Consider the following 5000-nt stretch of genomic DNA (forward strand, 5'->3'; position numbering starts at 1 on the left):
CATAAGTATCCCGGCTGTGCGTTGTGTTTTGGCGGAGATATGAACCGCGCAATGTGGCTACTGCGACCTATTTTGACCGAGTCGTGCATCGGCTGTGAGTGTCCGATTGTGGCTCAAACTCCACAGGTCTTTAGAAGTGGACGTGGTCTACTATTCGGCGTAGGGGCCGAGTCTGTGCGTTGTGTATTCGCGGGGATATGCACCGCGCAAACCGGCGATTTGGTTTAAGGAGACAGAGTATTGGCGCTCGTCTTTCGCTGTGATTTTGTCAGAGTACGAAGATCGGCCGGCGCTTTTGAACTACTTGCTGCATCGGCTGTGGGTATCCGTTTATTGTTCTGCATGTATGGGTGGTTAGAGGAGGTCGGGGTCTACAATAGGGTATAAGTGTCCCGGCTGTGCGTGGTGTTTTGGCGGAGAGATGGAGCGCGCAAAACGGCAACTGCGACCTACTTTGACCGCGTGGTGCCTCGGCTGTGGGTCTCGGATCCAGGATCCACTCGGATAGGTTTGTAGAGGTGGACGTGGTCTACGATTGGGTATAAGTGTCCCGGCTGTGCGTGGTGTTTTCGCGGAGATATCCACCTCGCAAAACGGCGCTTCCGTTTAAGGAAACAGAGTTTTGGCGCTCGTCTTTCGCAGCGCAGCCCAGTAACGTCCCCTACCTTAAGAGAGTCCTCGTTACTCCCGCCGTTTACCCGCGCGATATGGATCCTGGTTCTGGATCTCGCATCCAGGATCCACTCGGATAGGTTTGTAGAGGTAGACGTATTATACAATTAGGTATGAGTATCCCGGCTGTGCGTTGTGTATTCGCGGAGATATCCATCTCGCAAAACGATATAAAAACGGCTGTGATTTTGTCAGAGTATGAAGATCGCCCGGCGCTTTTTGTCAGAGTATGAAGATCGGTCGGCGGTTTTCAAATACGTGCTGCCTCGGCTGTGGATACCCGTTTATTATTCTGCTTATATGGGTAGTTAGAGGACGTCGGGACCGTGGATTCGGTATAAGAATCCCCGCTGTGCGTTCCATTTCCGGGTAAATATGGACCGCGCAATATGGCCCCTGCGACCTACTTTGACTACATCGTGCCTCGGCTGTGGACCTCGCATCCATGATCCACTAGGATAGATTTGTAGAGGGGGACTTGGACTACAGTTAGATATAAGTGTCCCGGCTGTGCGTTGTGTATTCGCGGGGATATGGACCTCGCAAAACGGGTATTTCGTTTAAGTCTTTCGCTGTGATTTTGTCAGAGTATGAAGATCGGTCGGCTGTTTTCAAACACGCGCTGCCTCGGCTGTGGTTATCCGTTTATTATTCAGCTTACATAGTTGGTTAGAGGACGTCGGGGCCGTGTATTCAGTATAAGAATCCCCGCTGTGCGTTCTATTTCCGGGTAGATATGGCGCGCGTAATATGGTCCCTGCGACCTACTTTGACTACACCGTGCCTCGGCTGTGGACCTCGCATCCAGGATCCACTCCGATAGTTTTGTAGAGGGGGACGTGGACTACAACTGGGTATAAGTGTCCCGGCTGTGCGTTGTGTATTCGCGGGGATATGGACCTCGCAAAACGGGTATTTCGTTTAAGTCTTTCGCTGTGATTTTGTCAGAGTATGAAGATCGGTCGGCTGTTTTCAAACACGCGCTGCCTCGGCTGTGGTTATCCGTTTATTATTCAGCTTACATAGTTGGTTAGAGGACGTCGGGGCCGTGTATTCAGTATAAGAATCCCCGCTGTGCGTTCTATTTCCGGGTAGATATGGCGCGCGTAATATGGTCCCTGCGACCTACTTTGACTACACCGTGCCTCGGCTGTGGACCTCGCATCCAGGATCCACTCCGATAGTTTTGTAGAGGGGGACGTGGACTACAACTGGGTATAAGTGTCCCGGCTGTGCGTTGTGTATTCGCGGAGATATGCACCTCGCAAAACGACGATTTCGTTTAAGTCTTTCGCTGTGATTTTGTCAGAGTATGAAGATCGGTCGGCTGTTTTCAAACACGCGCTGCCTCGGCTGTGGTTATCCGTTTATTATTCAGCTTACATAGTTGGTTAGAGGACGTCGGGGCCGTATATTCAGTATAAGAATCCCCGCTGTGCGTTCTATTTCCGGGTAGATATGGCGCGCGTAATATGGTCCCTGCGACCTAATTTGACTACACCGTGCCTCGGCTGTGGACCTCGCATCCAGGATCCACTCCGATAGTTTTGTAGAGGGGGACGTGGACTACAACTGGGTATAAGTGTCCCGGCTGTGCGTTGTGTATTCGCGGAGATATGCACCTCGCAAAACGACGATTTCGTTTAAGTCTTTCGCTGTGATTTTGTCAGAGTATGAAGATCGGTCGGCTGTTTTCAAACACGCGCTGCCTCGGCTGTGGTTATCCGTTTATTATTCAGTTTACATAGTTGGTTAGAGGACGTCGGGGCCGTGTATTCAGTATAAGAATCCCCGCTGTGCGTTCTATTTCCGGGTAGATATGGCGCGCGTAATGTGGTCCCTGCGACCTACTTTGACTACACCGTGCCTCGGCTGTGGAGGTCGCATCCATGATCCACTCGGATAGGTTTGTAGAGGTGGATGTGGTCTACGATCGGGTATAAGTGTCCCGGCTGTGCGTTGTGTATTCGCGGGGATATGGACCTCGCAAAACGGGTATTTCGTTTAAGTCTTTCGCTTTGATTTTGTCAGAGTATGAAGATCGGTCGGCGGTTTTCAAATACGCGCTGTATCGGCTGTGTGTATCCGTTTATAGGAGTGTCTAGATGGGTGGTTAGAGGACTTCCAGCTTGACAACTGGGCATGAGTATCCCCGCTGTGCGTTCTATTTCCGGGTAGATATGGCGCGCGTAATATGGTCCCTGCGACCTACTTTGACCGCGTCGTGCCTCGGCTGTGAGTGTCCGATTGTGGATCACCCTCCACATGTCTTTAGAGGTTGACGGTGGCTACACGTCGGCATAGGTGTCCCGGCTGTGCGTTGTGTATTCGCGGGGATATGGACCGCGCAAGACGGCGATTTGGTTTAAGGAAACAGAGTATTGGCGCTATCGCTGTGATTTTGTCAGAGTATGAAGATCGGTCGGCGGTTTTCAAATACGTGCTGCCTCGGCTGTGGATACCCGTTTATTATTCTGCTTATATGGGTAGTTAGAGGACGTCGGGACCGTGTATTCAAAATAAGAATCCCCGCTGTGCGTTCCATTTCCGGGTAGATATGGCGCGCGTAATAGGGCCCCTGCGACCTACTTTGACCGCGTGGTGCCTCGGCTGTGGACCTCGCATCCAGGATCCACTCGGATAGGTTTGTAGAAGTGGACTTGGACTACAATTAGATATGAGGTTCCCGGCTGTGCGTTGTGTTTTCGCGGAGATATGGACCGCGCAAAACGGGTATTTGGTTTAAGGATTTTTCGCTGTGATTTTGTCAGAGTATGAAGATCGATCGGCGGTTTTCAAACACGCGCTGCATCGGCTGTGTGTATCCGTTTATTATTCATCTTATATGGGTGGTTAGAGGACTTCCAGCTCGACAACTGGGCATGAGTATCCCCGCTGTGCGTTCTATTTCCGGGTAGATATGGCGCGCGTAATATGGTCCCTGCGACCTACTTTGACCGACTCGTGCCTCGGCTGTGGAGGTCGCATCCAGGATCCACTCGGATGTGTTTGTAGAGGGGGACTTGGACTACAATTAGATATGAGTGTCCCGGCTGTGCGTTGTGTTTTCGCGGAGATATGGACCGCGCAAAACGGGTATTTCGTTTAAGGACATAGAGTTTTTCGCTCGGGTTTTAATGCCGTGATAGGGGCGAAGCGCTGAAGGTTCCAGCGCTTCTGTACTTCGCCTATTACGGCTGTGACCCATTTTGGTAGGGGGTAACCAAGCCACCTTGCACACAATGATAGGAACAGACTACCCAGTGTATACTAGGGGATAGGAGCGAAGCGCTGAAGGGTCCAGCGCTTCTGGCGGTTCCCCTATGCTACAGCCGTAGTAGGGGATATGAGCGAAGCGCTGAAGGGTCCAGCGCTTCTGGCGGTTCCCCTATGTTACAGCCGTAGTAGGGACGAAGCGCTGAAGGGTCCAGCGCTTCTGGCGGTTCCCCTATGCTACAGCCGTAGTAGGGGATATGAGCGAAGCGCTGAAGGGTCCAGCGCTTCTGGCGGTCCCCCTATGCTACAGCCGTAGTAGGGGATATGAGCGAAGCGCTGAAGGGTCCAGCGCTTCTGGCGGTTCCCCTATGTTACAGCCGTAGTAGGGACGAAGCGCTGAAGGGTCCAGCGCTTCTGGCGGTTCCCCTATGCTACAGCCGTAGTAGGGGATATGAGCGAAGCGCTGAAGGGTCCAGCGCTTCTGGCGGTCCCCCTATGCTACAGCCGTAGTAGGGGATATGAGCGAAGCGCTGAAGGGTCCAGCGCTTCTGGCGGTCCCCCTATGCTACAGCCGTAGTAGGGGATATGAGCGAAGCGCTGAAGGGTCCAGCGCTTCTGGCGGTTCCCCTATGCTACAGCCGTAGTAGGGGATATGAGCGAAGCGCTGAAGGGTCCAGCGCTTCTGGCGGTCCCCCTATGCTACAGCCGTAGTAGGGGATAGGAGCGAAGCGCTGAAGGGTCCAGCGCTTCTGGCGGTCCCCCTATGCTGTTCCCCTATGTTACAGCCGTAGTAGGGACGAAGCGCTGAAGGGTCCAGCGCTTCTGGCGGTTCCCCTATGCTACAGCCGTAGTAGGGGATATGAGCGAAGCGCTGAAGGGTCCAGCGCTTCTGGCGGTCCCCCTATGCTACAGCCGTAGTAGGGGATATGAGCGAAGCGCTGAAGGGTCCAGCGCTTCTGGCGGTTCCCCTATGTTACAGCCGTAGTAGGGACGAAGCGCTGAAGGGTCCAGCGCTTCTGGCGGTTCCCCTATGCTACAGCCGTAGTAGGGGATATGAGCGAAGCGCTGAAGGGTCCAGCGCTTCTGGCGGTCCCCCTATGCTACAGCCGTAG

This window comes from Anarhichas minor, unplaced genomic scaffold (assembly GCF_050575085.1).
Source record: "Anarhichas minor isolate MPS153535 unplaced genomic scaffold, ASM5057508v1 ptg000209l, whole genome shotgun sequence".
Classification (NCBI taxonomy): domain Eukaryota; kingdom Metazoa; phylum Chordata; class Actinopteri; order Perciformes; family Anarhichadidae; genus Anarhichas; species Anarhichas minor.